Source organism: Equus asinus, chromosome 2 (genome assembly GCF_041296235.1).
Source record: "Equus asinus isolate D_3611 breed Donkey chromosome 2, EquAss-T2T_v2, whole genome shotgun sequence".
NCBI classification, from domain to species: domain Eukaryota; kingdom Metazoa; phylum Chordata; class Mammalia; order Perissodactyla; family Equidae; genus Equus; species Equus asinus.
In genome coordinates, this window is record NC_091791.1 from 115,192,136 (window position 1) to 115,207,086 (window position 14,951).

The 14,951-nt window shown below is 52.8% G+C and overlaps 1 protein-coding gene across 1 annotated transcript in view; it reads left to right on the top strand.

The window, feature by feature from the left end:
• The window catches only part of KLF13 (KLF transcription factor 13), a 51,539-nt gene that overhangs the window by 1,386 nt on the left and 35,202 nt on the right, over positions 1 to 14,951 (top strand). The gene's annotated exons all lie outside the window — the stretch shown is intronic.

Genomic DNA, 14,951 nt, shown 5'->3' on the forward strand with positions numbered 1-14,951 from the left:
CCCCTCCCCCGTGGGCCGGGCGCGCGCTCGGGAGGGGAGGGGCCGGCTCGGCCCAGGCGCGCGGCGGGCGAGGTTCACGCGGGGACAGGGTTCCCTCCAGCCACTCGGCACATTCTTCGCTCTCCTTTTCCTGTAATTTTTCCAGCGCCCTAAGGTTTAATTTGTCGAAACCAGAGCCAGCGACGGCCGACGAGGGGGGCGGTCCCGGCTCCCTGTCCGCAGCCCTTTGTGGGAGCCCCGCCCATCCGGCCGGCGGGGGCGCGCCCGACCCCAGGGGCTCCTCGGCCTGGCGGCGCTTTCTCCCGAAAGGAGTGCCCTGCCCACTGACAGTCGGTCTGCGCCGCCCTGTTCCCGGCCCCGCTCTCACCTGCCGGGGCCGGATGCATGCGGGCGGCACCTGTACGGGGCGGATGGCAGGAGGCCGCAGCCTGGGGGCCGCGGACCGCCGCCCGCCCTCTACTCCAGGGCAGCACTTTCCATCGCGCAGGCTCAGGATCTTGTAGTTGATTCATTGTGGTTGTTTTTTGTTTTTAAAACACCAAGGTGGAAACGTGTTAATAGATGGCAACCTTCTTCTCCCAGTTTGGTTTAAAGAACTGTATATTTCCTCTGGGCTCACGCGAACTCTTCTGTGACACACTTAAGTTTTCCACATTTGGGGCAGGTTCAAAACCCGTATATGTACTTATGTACCTGTACTGTTTCCTTGTAACCTAAGGTTGAGCCTTCTCCATTGTAAGATAGTTCACAAACTGACTTAAAACCGCAGCTTTCACGACCCTAGAGCTGAAAGGCCCCTTTTTCTCGGTAAATTTGGAATTGAGCGGCCCGAGGAATGCCGGTGTCAAAAACAACGGATATCGGAGGAACAGTCCCTTCGGAGGCTGCCCTTGCGTTTCTGGTCCCCTGGTGTGGCTGGCCCCAGCCACGTGGCAGGTGGTGGGGTCAGGGTTGAAGGCGAGGCCATTTCCAGGCATTGCGAGTAGAATTAAGGGTGTGTGAACTCAGATCGGGTGTGGGGTTAGGGCAGGAGTGTTGGTTCAGCTTGGCAACGTACCTGCAAGGGTGGGTGTGACTGTGGGGGAGGGGCCAACCTTGGTTCGGAACCAGGTGCGTCCTGAGTACTAGGGCGGGGTGAGCGCTTGGGGCGTGGCTGGGGTTGAGGGCCGCGGTCCGGGGCAAGGCCGGTAGTTGGCGGCAACCGTAATGTTGGAAAATGTTTCTGCAGCCAGTTTCACTTTGGTCTCCCACCCGGCAGCACCCACTAGCTGAGTTCGCGAGTCGCGGAGGGGCTGGCCGAGAGGCGGGGCTCCCTGTCCTGGGCGGGGCCGTCTCTGTCCCGGGATGGCTTCCGGATTGGCTTGCCCGCTGGTTCACGCGCTATGGGCCCTAAGCGGGCCCCTTGGCTAGAGGATTGAGGCAGGGGCTCTGGGAACCCGCATCTCCCGCAGTGGGGTGAAAGCCAGTCTCTGTGGGGTGCCTGGAAACCCTAGGCGGGCAGAAGAGGATGGAAACACTCCGCTTGCAGTGTGCTGTGTCTGTTGTTAGAGCATGGAGCCGGCCCTCCAGGTGTGCAGAAACTGGAAGCCTACCTCCAGAGCGGATGCCGACCTCCAAGTCAGAAGAGCACAGATTCCTCTTGGGCCCTTGGAAATGCAGATTTCCAGGTCCCGGATGCTGACCTGCAGCTGAGCCCTGCGGTTTAAGTTGTCCCCTAGGTGAATCTGATTATGAACCAAGAACCTGCCTCTGGCCAAGAGCAGCTCTAGGAAGCGCATTTCCAGCCCAAGCCCAGGTGTGCAAAGTATAAGTAACTGGTGCTCACAGAAGAGCCAGAGGCAGCCCACAGAAGGGAGAGGCTGCAGAGGGTGACAGAAAGGCCAAGGCACCCTGAGAAGACCCGCAGCAGACCCTGGCCCTGAGGTGTATGCGGTTTGGTTTGTAGGCTCCCAGCAGTGTATTCAGGTTGTCTGCAGGCGGTGGCTCAGGTCATGCCAGGCCTTCTACTCCACTAGGGATCCCCTCCCCTCATAGCGATTTCATGGCAAGGGGTGAATATCTAATCTACTTTAGCGAGAAGGCAGTTGGCAGCTTGCTCTGGCTAGCTCTGTGACCAGGGACGGGTCCCCAGACCTCCCTGCAACTTGGTGATGTCTCCCCTGACCTGGAAGGCTGTGTTTGTGAAAACCTTTGGGAAGTGCAAGGGTCAGCTTTGACTCTGGGGGAACTTGGCCTTCCCTGGCGCTGCTCTGATCTCCCACCCCCACCCTGACCAACTGCACGCCAGGAGCTTCCTGTCCTGGTTAACTGTATGGCAGCGTGGTCCCCCACTTCCGTTCCCCAGTAGTAATCCTGGGGGCTGATTACCCCCTGTCACAGTTAGGTAATTGTTGATGTTATAGCAAATGCGTGATAAAGCAAAACAAAGACACAAATGTCTTTACGACAACTCAAGCCACGTATTATTTGTTGGATCAGAACTTCGCAGCCCAGACCTGGGAAGTTTACTAAGACTCTCTTTGGGGAGTAGCAAGACTAGGAGCAGATTTTTTTGGAGTTTGAAGGGCTTTAATGTGAAAATTGGAGGACTTGCCTAAGGAAAGGTCTGGGGCCCTCTGAGGGCAGACCTCTCTCCCCCCGCCGCTCCCCCCCACCCCAGGTGGCCCGGTCCTGCCTCTGGAGATTGCTGTTTGTTGTCCAGAGTGGTGGGGCTTGGCAGGCCCCCAGCAGAATGGTCGCTCAGTCTTTCTTGGCTGAGATGCCCTAAATACGTTCCTACTTATTTGTTCCCACAAAGAATTGTTTTCAGAATGCCTCTGTGCTCTGTTTTCCCTCCATCGCCAGGAGCCAGAACATCTCCTTGCACACTGCTGGGGCTCGGCCCATTTCAGCAGCTCTAGGGGCCTGGCCAGAAAAGTGGGCACTGTGCAGTGCATGGCCCCTCCCTCCTGAGAGCCTGTGAGATGTTCCTGGTCACCTGGCCCTGTTTGGGGTTGGGGGCGGGAAGTAGAGTAAGATTGCATTCTCTCAACCATTTCCTGTGATAATTTGGGCAAGGTTGGTCTGAAATTTATCTTTACCCACTGCACAGGGGATTGGATCATGAGTGAGATTATTGGGGCAGGGTTTTTAGGTCCCCTCCCCGAACACAAACTCTGGATTGTTTCCAAGCCCGCTGCTTGTGGGGACCCCTCGCAGGTGCTTCCTGGTGCAGCTGCCCTGGGAAGGCAGCCTGTCAGAGTGCGGGGTGAGTGGCTAGGAACCCTTCCTCCCAGGGCAGAGCCAGGCTGGCAGAGGACCAGCACTTTGGCTGCTGCCCCTGAGTCCCAGGCAGCCAGTGGGCCTAGTTATGAAACTCTTCACACAATGCAGAAGTGTGTGGACAGAATATGCAAGCCTTCCCCTCCCCCAGCTAACCGCTGTTGCCCTGTGTTGGTGTGTCTTTTTCCAGACCCTTTCAATGATTTGCATGTATGCGTACGTGTGTGCATCCACATAGACATTTACAAAATACAAATATAGGATCCTACGAAACACATTGTACCTCAGGCTTTTGTTCTGTGTGTTTGCTTAACAAGGCGTCTTCATTCTTTTTCCTGGCTGCATGGTATTCCAAGGTGTGGCTGTTCCTTTCAGCTGCTGAAAGGTCAGCTATGGCACCTTTCTTTTAGCAGCTGTGCAGCAGTGGACTCTGGTGTATGTCTTGGTGCAGAGGAGCTGGCATTTCTGTAGGATTGGGACCTGGTGGTGTTATTGATGGCAGTGTAGGCAGCCTTTAAATTTGTTGTGGAGTTATTATGTTGCTTAAAAGACATATTATGTTTTTAAAGGAAATAGATGGATGTTCATTCTTGGTCTCCCCAGTACTGAGGTTCCTGCTGTCTGAGGTTCCTGCTATGTTGCTGTCCTGCCCTTTTTTACTTCTCCCAGTTCTCCTTTTGCATGTGTGAGAGCTTCATTCTGAGAACTTTTAAAACACCACCAGCAGAACCACTGTTACTCTCTCAGGATTCACGCCCACTCTCCTGCCATCTTTACTTGCTTACCCTGCGGCTCAGCCCCTGCAGCAGTTGGGCGAGGGCTGGCACTGGGTGGGGGCCCTGATGTGAGGCCATTTGCACCCCTCCCTCCCTCCCTAGCTGAAAGAGGGCTGGAGGCCCTCCTGTGAGCAAGCTGATAGGACCACACTTCACTAAGCAGCAGCCCTGTGTGTGGTGCTCAACTCTCTGGAGCTTTCAGAGGCGGGGCCCTGCCCCTTCAGAGCAGGTGCTGCGCAGTCCACTCACACTCTTGGGCCTGCTTGCTCTGATTTTACACGGATCCAGGTGGTTGTCGGATTGCCAGACATAGCAAATCTAAAGGGAACGATGAGGTACCTTGGTGGCCGGCTAAAAGGGAGGAAACAAAGAAACAAGCTAGTGACCTGTACCCAATGTATGTGCATGTGTATTTAGATATATAACTCAAGACACCCTGCAGAGCCAAACAGCTCCAAGACAAACATGGGGACATTTGTGGAGGGGAATATTGTCCTCCCAGTGGTCTCTGAGGCCTGCACGCTCTAACAATTGACATTGGTAACAGTGATCTTGAGGAATCAGGGCACCGTCAAAGGGTTTCTGGTTTGTGCTTTCAGAAGGCAGTTATAGTAGGTTTTAAAATAAAAACTCCTGGAATGATGCACTCAGCTCTCACAGTTGTATCTAATCCTTCTGCACTGCTGCTAGGGGCCAGGCATTGTTCTGTTTGCATTAGTTTATAGGAAGCTATTCAGTCTTCACAAGGACCCCATGAAATAGGCACTATTATTATTACTAGTTTTCAAGTAAGGGCACTAAGGCTCAGAGGGGTTAAGAAATATGCCCAAGGCCATACAGCAGATGAGGGGGAGCTGGGTGTGTGCTCGGGCAGCCACGCTTCTGAGTTTGGGTACACTCGTGTGTGGACCTGCATTCCAGGTGATGACCGGGGAGGGCAGCAGGGCCTCATGGTATTCGAAGCCTGGGTGTCCCCAGCACACTGCTTCCCCCACAAATCTTTATTACATCTCAAATGTTAAGGGAATAACACAGTGAACACTCGTATGCTCTTCTCCTAGATTAGTCAGTTAATATTGTCACTTTTTTGTCTTTTCCTCCTTCCTTCCTTCTCTCTCTAAATACTATATTTTCTCCCTTCCTTTCCTCTCTTCTCCATTTCAGTATTACATATTATCTAATACACAGTCCGTTTTTAGTTTCCCTGATGATCCCTAAAGTGTCCTGTATAAGATCCAGGATCCAGTTGATCACACATTGCATTTGATTGTCCTGTCTCTTTTGTTTCCTTTAATCTGGAAGAGTCCCCCATCTTTTGGCCTTTTGTTGCATGGGCATTTTAGGGATCTAGGCCGGTTGTCTTATAGAACATCCCACAGTCTGGGTTGTTTCCTCATGATTAGGTCCAGCTTCAACTGTTTCTGGTCAGAAATATGGCACGGGTGATGCTGACACTTTCATGCACCACACTGGGGACACGTGGTGTCAGGTTGTCTTGTTGCTGGGGCACGTGGTTAGGGTGGTGTCTGCCAGATTTCTCCACTATAGAGGGACATTCTCCCCTTGATAATTAATAAGTAACCTGTGAGGTGACCCTGTGAGGTAACACTGTGAGACTGTGGCTTTTTGGAGGGCCAGGGTGCTCCTTGTCCTTCACATGGCCAGATGTCCATGGGGGCAGTATCTGTTCTTTAGATATTCAACCGCCTTGTGTCCAGTCCACCTGGTAGTATCTGCTTCATCTTCCAACCGCACTGACTGACAGTGCCAGATTTTCTGGGTTCTGCTGTTGGCAGTCTTTTTAAAGTCAAAGGGCAACTCAGCTGAGTTTTAGGTGTTCCCTTCCCCAAATAAACAAGACCCCTAATTTTACATGGAATGAAAATGTTTCTGGGTGGTATTTATAGCCAGCTCAGAAGGTGGTTGTGGGCGTGACCTTGGCTAGCCCACCTGCACCCTGGCTCTATGGCCACAGGTGACCTGTCTCCCAGGCTTGGGTGGGACCTGCAGCTGGCGGCATTCTTAAGTCCTGGTGGGTCTCTGCATGCTTTCCAGAAAAAAAACAAATATTGATCTAAGTTCACACACCTGAGCCTGTTTTTCTTCCCTTTCACATCCCTAAGAGGGATTACTTTCTTGAGAAGTCAACTTCTCATCAAGATGGGACTGAAATTCAGTGTTCTCTCCAGCTTGGCAGTTCAGAAGCAGCTGCTGGGGTGGGACTGGGATGGGGTGGTGGGGAGGGCCGCCAAGTCCTGGGTGGGAGCGCTGAGCTCAGAAGGCCTCAGCTATCGCTCTGGGTCAATATAATGGAGATGCAAATGCTAACTTTTTACTCTGTTGGCAGTAATTTGACACTCGTCACTTAATGTAAGACAGAGAAATTCTCACCCAACCAAAAGCTCTGCCGTTTGGCTGTGCATGCGCACAGGCTCACGCACATAAACGTGATATCCTGTTTGTTGTTGTGGCTGAACTGAGCATCTAAGCCTGAAACATGTTTATGTGGAACCTGTGATTTCTGGTTCATTTGTTCAGTTTTAGGTCTTAGGGTCCACCCTCATGCCCCCCCACCGCCCCGCCCTGCCCCAGCAGCTGTGGATCAGCTGTGTGCAAGCCAGGCTTCTCAGGGGAGGCATGGAGTTCCCTCACTGAAACTAGGCCATGGTAAAGAGCCGATCATGTGCCCCGCCAGCCCCCTGCCCTTGCAGTGCCCTGGCTGTGGTGTGCTTTCCACCCTGCTCCTGTTCCCTCCGGACCCAGGGCTGGGCTGTATCACCATTTGCTGTTGGGCATTGTGTGCCTGGTGGGGGGCAGCTCTGACAGGTCCATCGTTTTAACTGACATCATTCTGTACAAACAGAACAGAGGGCATGCTTCCATGGGTTTTTGTTTTGGGGTGTGTGTGGAGGGGGGATCTGTTTATTGTTCTCCTTTTTTGAAGTTCATCACACAAAAACACACGCTAACCAGGAACTTGGCTGCGCTCCGTGGCCGTTGGCCAGTCTGTCCCAAGGTGACCTGTTTGGAAAAGCGCTGAGGCTTGATGCCTCAGATCAAATGTCCCTGTGCTGCTGCCACAGGGGCGTGGCCTGCCCTGCATGGGTCAGTGACCCGTGATCCCTGAGCACTGGGCACAGGCTTGTCTCCTTGGAGCAAGAGCCCAGGGTGTATCATGGGAGAGCTTTGCAAGAAATGGGGCCCAAATTAAAAACCACTCCCCAGAGAGCACATGGCTGAGTGCCTCCACTGGGCTACCATCTCAGAAGGAGCTTCTAAAGGTGGAGTTCTGGTGTGTGCCTGTCTGCTGCAAACACGGGTCAGCTGGAAGGAAGCTTGGGCATGGGAGAGGGCCAAGAGTGCTCAGAGGAGCTCAGGGGGCTTCCTGCCCCCCACCCAGGCCCACCGCACAGACATGGAGCGGGTCAGTAAGGTGATGGCTGGCCAGCCTGGCAGGTGGTCTAGGGCCTGGGATGGGGCCTCTCTCATGCCCTCAGGTTAAGTAGACCTGAGGTCATTCTCCTCCAGTATGTGCAGGACCTGTGATATAGCCAGGAATTTCCACCACTTGTAAATTCCTTCTCTGAGCCTTTTTGCTTGTCTTTACCTCTCTCCTGTTGTATAAACGCTTACTTAAAAAAGAAGGATAAAGAATTTGGTTTGGACCTAGAGGTAGAAGCTAAAGTTAATGGCAGATCAAGAATAGAAGTTTTTGCCAGGAAGTGTTGGGAAAGAGAGGAAACAGAAAAGGCATGCGTGCACCTCAAAACTCAGCCCTTTCAGAGGGGAGGAGCGGAGACCAGGGCCCAGGCTTGGCCTTGGCACTGAGTGATGATTTGCTTGGCCGGGCGAGTTGCTCAAAACCATGTCTGGGATCAGGGAGAGGGTCTGGGAGCTAGGATTTGGTATCACTGGGGTACCCTAGGCATCTTACCAGTAAAAAACCTCAACATATTTTCGTTGAAGGAGGGATGATCAATGGGAATGAATTACAAAGTTGCCGCTGATACTGATCTAAGCTGCATAATGAGTGATGAACAGGCTGGCTCTCCATTGTCTGAGTTGACACTCTGGCTCATCTGCTTCCCTGACTTACTGCCCGTTGTCCTCATTGCCCCTACCAGTCACATCTGCTTTGCCCATTGGTCATTGGTGGCTACCCTGTCTCCACTCAAGGTCCTTTCCCACAGCGTGTGCTAAGTGACTGGTGGTGGGGTGGCTAGGGACCCAGGCCACGTAGATGCCATCCACAGGTCCCCTCCATCCGTCACTGAGGCCTTGCCCACTTTCTTGGCGGCCTCACACTCTGGATTGCCCTATGCTTGTTCATCAGTTGCCATTTTGTCTCCAGCACACATGGCATGGTGGGAGGACGAGGCCCCTGTGCGAGGACCCATAGGGACCCTGGCTCCCTGCAGCCCTGCATGCTACAGCTTCCATCTTTTCCAGAGTGTCCTTTTGTGTCTGCTTGCATGGCAAATCCTGTTTTCTAAAATTATTTTGTCACTTGGCTATAAGCACTAGGGGATTCTCTGGGAGGGTCTGAAGGGCTTTGCAGGGTGCTGTATTTTATGATGATGAAATGTAGTTTTAGCATTTTATACCATGCCCTCTTGGTGGCAGGGTCCAACTGACAAGTGTCTGCTGTCATAGGTGTTGTGCTGCTGTGTTGGTGAGCATATATGTGATTCTCCTGAGTTAGTATCAGGCCTTACGGTCTTGCAGGAAATTCAGCCTTGGCTTCTTATAGGTTCTGATTTGAAGCTGCCCTTCCCTAATAGTGGGCTGGGTATTACGTGTTAGCATTTTGCTTGGGACAAGTTGCATCATTCTTAAGTTCACTCACTTTAGGCTTTGAAAAACTTCAACCTTTCCCTGATCTTTCTCATCTCCCTGAATTATGAGCCGAGCATTTAAAACTCTTTCCCATATTCAGCCCTTCCTTTCGCACATTCAGTACTGTTCATGGCCTCGGAAGGCAGATATTGATGTGTGTGCCCGTATATGTGTGTGCATGTGCACGTGGTCAGCCCCCTGCCAAAGCTCAGGATGATTGTTCCTTTGGAAGGAAGCCAGTCACCAGGCATCTGCCCAGGTGGCGCAGGCTTTGGCAGGGATGTTTGTTTCTGTACGACCCCTGGTGGGGCTGTATCACATTGAGGCTAATGAAGGAAGGAGCAGTGTGTGCCCAGCTGTGGCTGCTCAGGCAGGGCTGGCCTTCAGGTTAGAGCTGGGAGCCTGGAGCTGAGCTGGAGTGTGTGAGTTCCTGGTCCCCACTGGGGGCACTCCTTCTCAGGCCATTCTGTCCTGGACTGGGGCCAGCAGCCTGGTGTGGGGGTCTGGCCATGGCTGGGTGAACCCTCCAGCTGAGGGTTCAGCCTGGTGTGCCCTCACTTCTCCTCCCCCTCTCCCCCTCCCTCTTCTCCTCCTTCTCCTCCTCTACCTTCTCCCTCCCTTCTTCCTTCTCTTACCCCTCCCCCTCTCCCTCCCCTCCCCCTCCTCCCTCACTCTCTCCCCTCCCTTCCCCTTCCCTCCCCTCCTCCTCCTCTTCCTCCTTATCCCCTCCTCCAGTCCCTCCTCCCTGACCCCTCCTCCTCTCTGTCCTCCCCATTCCCTCTTCCTCTCCCTCCTCCCCTCTCTTCTCCTCTCCTCTTCTTCCTTTCTTCCTCCTCTTTGAACTGAACCCTGGGATCCAAGCATGTTTTCTAACCTGGCTTCAGGAGTTTACAGCCCTCAGGACTAGCAGAGGGTGGATGTGCCAGAGAGCAGGGCCCCAGGGGCCTGAGGAGGGCAGGTGAAGACACCTCTCCTTTGTGCTGTAGCCCTGGCTCAGACTAGGAGACCCGGTGGGGAGGCTGCAGCTTCCTCCTCCCACCCTCTGGGGATGCTCTGGCAGCCTTTCTCCTGGGGTGTTGGAGGAGGCAGCCTGGTGGCTGTTCCTGGTCAGTCAGCATCCTCCTACAGAGCAGAAGGAGAGGTAAACACTGTATCGCCTTGGCAACCGGCTGATCTAGGGCTCAAAGTGCTTGTGGCAAGAGAAGTTCTCATTGTCTCAAGTTTTTAGGATGGGCTTCTATTTTGATTTTTTCCCTTTAGTTAGCAGGAGTGACTAAGACAGCAAAATCCCTGACCTGGTTCCTATAATTTCTTTTCTTTACTTTTTTTTGCTGAGGAAGATTCACCCTAAGCTAACATCTGCTGCAAATCTTCTTTTTGTATGTGAGCCACCACCACAGCATGGCCACTGACAGACAAGTGGAGTAGGTCCATGCTTGGGAACCAAGCCTGGTCTACCCAAGGGGAGGGCGCCAAACTCCAAACACTAGACCATCAAGGCTGGCCCTCTAATTTCTTCTTCTTCTTTTTTTTTTTTTAAAGATTGGCACCTGGGCTAACAACTGATGCCAATCTTTTCTTTTTTTTTTTCTGCTTTATCTCCCCAAATCCCCCCTGTACACGGTTGTATATCTTAGTTGCAGGTCCTTCTAGTTGTGGGATGTGGGACGCCGCCTCCACGTAGCCTGACGAGCGGTGCCATGTCCACGCCCAGGATCCAAACCCTGGGCCGCCACAGCGGAGCGCACGAACTGAACCACTCGGCCACGGAGTCGGCCCCTCTAATTTCTTAATAAACATTTATATTCCCTTTATAGGAGGAACATTTCTTCTGGTGATTCATTGACTTTTTCTTTTAAACTGTGCAAAGCAGGGTGAGAGCAGCACAAAAAGCCCCTACTGCCCACAGCTGCAGGCCAGCTGCAGGCGGGGTGCACTGCAAGGGCCCATGCACCGGGAGCTCTTAAACACCACGCCAGGACTGTAGTGGCATTGAGGTTGATAAGTTGCATGGGAAATTTGGGGGAGATGCCTCTCAAATCTCAGGGTGTTCAGATCCCCATAACTTGAGTTTCTGGAAGTCGTCTGATAGACCAGTAAGTCTTTCTGAGCTCAAGCAGTGCTCTCCCCACCCTTGAGGTCACATTCTCTGGGAAGGCCAAAGTGTGAACTAGTTTTATACCTCGGTACAAGGTGACACTGTGGTGTTAAACCATAACTGCTCATGTAGGTAGCTTGGGCTGCATGTGCCCATTGGGTGTCTTCCTGTCCACCGTCTCAGTGGGAGCACCCTGAGAGAAGTCCGGGCCAGGTGGGGACCTGGGGGGCTTTGCCCGTTACCTGGGCATCCCTGGGCGTCCCTGCTTCATCTACCTGCAAATTACCTTGAACAGAGTCACCTGCCACCAGGTAGGAAGAACCAGGTGAGTATACAAGAAAGCTGACTTCATTCATGCTATCATCAGTAGGGCTGACCCTGGTCTCTGGACAGGTGGTGTGTCCTCGAAGCCTCTGTGGAGTTATAGCTAGGCCTTTATCCAGGGTCCTGTCTTTGTTGTGGGCATGCAGGGCCATGTGGGTCCCTTCCCTCGACACAGGCTGAAGGTGTGCAGGTTGGGAAGGCCTACCTCGTGGGCCCTCCTTCCTCTGGCCTCACTGCCAGCCCCACAGGTGTACCTGTTTGGAAAGCGTCTCCCTGCAGCAGGGGCTGTTGTGAGTGCTGTGGGGGCTGGACCCACCAACCCAAGCCTGAAGGAAATGCCCAGATCTGCTGCATTTATTTTGGAGCGAGTCCCTGGTGTTACTTGGTCACATGCTGAACCTCCCAGGTTTTCCCATCAAGCACTGGGCACCCTCCTTACCTGGGCACCAAGCAGCCTTCTTGTCATCCTTTCTCCCTTCGTAAGGAACCCCTTTCAAGGATGGATGCAGAATTTGACTTTTTTGTGAAGAATTTACTTTTTATGGTGTTTGAGAGAAAACTCCAATTAAAAGTATTGAAATGATATTGAAAAGTATTGAAGTCCAAAGCACTAACACATTGGAGAGTTTCGTCCAATACCCAGCACCTCTGTGCCCTTCATCAGACCTAACAATTTGGACTTTGAGCCGCACGTCATTGCTGCGTCTCTCGTCCTGGCTACATGGAAGTTTAACTCCATCTGTGTTGTGTTTTAGTAACCTTCTTCAGAAAGGAGCCTCTCAATGTTTTGTTTTTGTCAGAGAAAGGCCTTTTTGTCTGATTATGCACTGTCATTTAAACAGAGAGACCAAGTGGAATGTTGATGGGGATGCTGGCTTTGGAGTGAGAACAGGTTGAGCCTGGCTCCAGGTTCTCGTCTGTAAAGCAGGTCAGGGTGTGCTGACCTCTGAGGACAGAAGGAGAGTGTGTGTGAAGCACCCAGTAGGAGGGGTGTGTGTGTATTATATGTAGTGTGTATGTGCATGTGTTGTATGCGTGTGTGTGGCACATGAGCATGTGTGTTCGTGTGTGTGGTGTGTGTGTGTTTAACCTGTAGGAGCAGAATTTCACCCACTGCTCTGAATGAACAGATGTATTTGCTGCCTTCTCTTTTGAAAAGAAATAGACAATTTAGAACTACTTTTTTGAAGCAAGTGCCAGCTCATGCCCCAGGGCCCTCCCAGAGCTGCCCTGTGTCACCACGTGTGTGTTGAGCTTCACAAGCAGTGTGGCCCCAGCTGTGTCTCAGCCTCAGCTCCTGAGTCTGTAAAATGCTCCTCTTGGGCTGTGGGAGGATGAACTAGGAGCCGCCAGCAGAAAGGCAGAGCAGACGGCGAGGTGCCATGAGCATCTTGTTGCTATGGAGACTTTCTGCCTGGGCCGCTGTGCTCACATTAGGGAGTGGCAGCCCCATCTCAGGTGAGCCTCATTTGTTACCAGGTAACCGAGCCCTCCCAGGTACCAGCCGGTTGTACCTGGCTAGGCTAAAGAGCAGAAGCAGCTGAACTAGAAGTTTGAGGTGAAAGACACGGTCACTGGTCATCAGAGCAGTTCTGGAGGTGCCTGCCTGCCTGAGATGGGCACAGGGTTGGGCCTTACCCTCTCCCTCCTCTGGATGTCAGTACCCTTGGACAATCTCATAGTGACAGGTGGCTGTGCCAGTCCTGCCAGGTGACTCCACCCAAATGGAAGGACTTTCTGAGTCCAGGTGTGCTCTGGGCAAGACTTCCAGAAGCATGCAGTCTCTGGGGGAGGGTGCGCACCCCTCAGGGAGGCCCGGGCCATGACGGGTTTCATAACTGGCAGCCTCTTCAGTCTAAGAACAACAGAATCCTGTTTGCCGTGAGACTCGCTTCCCCAGACCACTCGTAGTGGCTCCTTCAAGTGGAGAGTGCTTGTCTCTGCTGTCAGAGCATCTTAGACAGACACAGCCAGGGAATCCCACTGAGGACCTACGTTTGCTATTTTTATAACTTTCCTGGGCTTCTCTGGTTTCAGCACACATTCCACTTCTTGTTTATAGGAGTAATTGCTTTCTTGAGCTTTGGGCCATCTGCGGATATTTTTTTTCCTTTCTTTTCTCTTTCTTGGGGGGCAACAATTCTATGTTTGCAGATATGAGAATTGTTTCCCAAATGGAAGTATGAAAGTGTTCTTGGGGCTGGCTTTTCAGTCATCCAACCATGATTTTGTCCCCTTTTCTGCCTGTTTTTCGTCTTTCTATAAGTGTGTTTGGCATCAGGATGCTTCCTGTGTGGTCTGAGGTGACCATTTTGAATGAATATAAGAGCTGAGGGCATCTGTTCTGAGTTAACACCTGGGTGCTGGCATAGCCTTCCTTTCTCTCTCCTGGCATCTGACTGTTCCAGAGGATATTTGTGAATGTCTGGGTTGGGGCAGGGGCTGTTCTAGGGGTGTGAGATCTCTGAGTCCTCCCGTGGACCAGCTCCTTTGCTCAGATGGAGGACCCTGAGGACCTGTGCTGTTGCCATGCCCTGCTCATGGGGTCTTGAGCATGTCTTCTCCCTTTTCTGTTTCAAATGACTTGGGTTTGGAGAGGCCCGTGAGCTGGGTGCACCCTGCAGGTTTGCACAGGACCCACGAGTTCAGATGTGGCTGCTACAGCTCTCCTCCCAACACTACCCTGAGAGAAACAGCGGCCAGACCTGTGGTGGCTGCATTTGGATGTCCTTCATAGTAAAGAGGCTGGGGGTGGAAAGGCCAGAGCTGTCTGTGCAGACAGGCTGGACAGGTGCGTCCTCCAGAAGAGCCTCCTGCAGAACCGGCCTCTGCACTTGCACTGTCCCAGTCGTTGCCCTGGGCAATGAGGGGAGACCTCCTTCAGGATGCTCACCTACATGGAGAAGTCAAGGACCCGAGGGATGTCCAGCCTTCTTTGGGAACCAGAGTGGGAAGGTGCTTTAGCCAGCGGGTGGCCTGGGTGCTCCTGGGTCTTGGCAGGGCCGTGTGCCCACCTGTGCCAGCAGCACCCTGGGCCATAGTAACGCAAACTGGGTTTCATGTATTAGGGGATGATTTCCAACCACAGGAAATGGCCCGGGAAAGTTTCTACTTAAATTGCCCATTGTTGTCGAGAGCCTGCTAGCCTGGATTGTGGGCACGCTCGGTGGGATATGGATGTTCTGACTGTGGGCCACCATGACTCCATGGAATTGGCATCTCTTGGTCCAGGTTCCTGAATCGGCTTGGGAAGGTACAAGGTATCTGCCTTCTCAGTCTTCCTGGAGGGCTGCGGCTCACCCCTCTGGGATCCCCCACCTGGTCATCCTGCTTTCATGTCTCTCCCTGGGAGAAATGTCTTGCCCCCACCCACTCTGCCCTCACTTTTCCTCTGGGTGCATTTTTGTGTGATAGTTTGTTTGGTGTCTCTCCTCCCAGTGAGACAGGATGCACTGAGCAGAGGGTGAGGCTCATGCCTGCTCGGTGAATACTTGTGGCACAAATGGCCAGTTCTCTAGGATGACTTTGGCCTGGGGCATGCTCCCTGCTGTAATCTGAATGTTTGTGTCTCCCAAAGTCCATGTGTTGAAATCCTAATGCCCGATCTGATGGTATTTGGAGTTGGAGCCTTTGGAAGGTGATTAGGTCATGAGCCC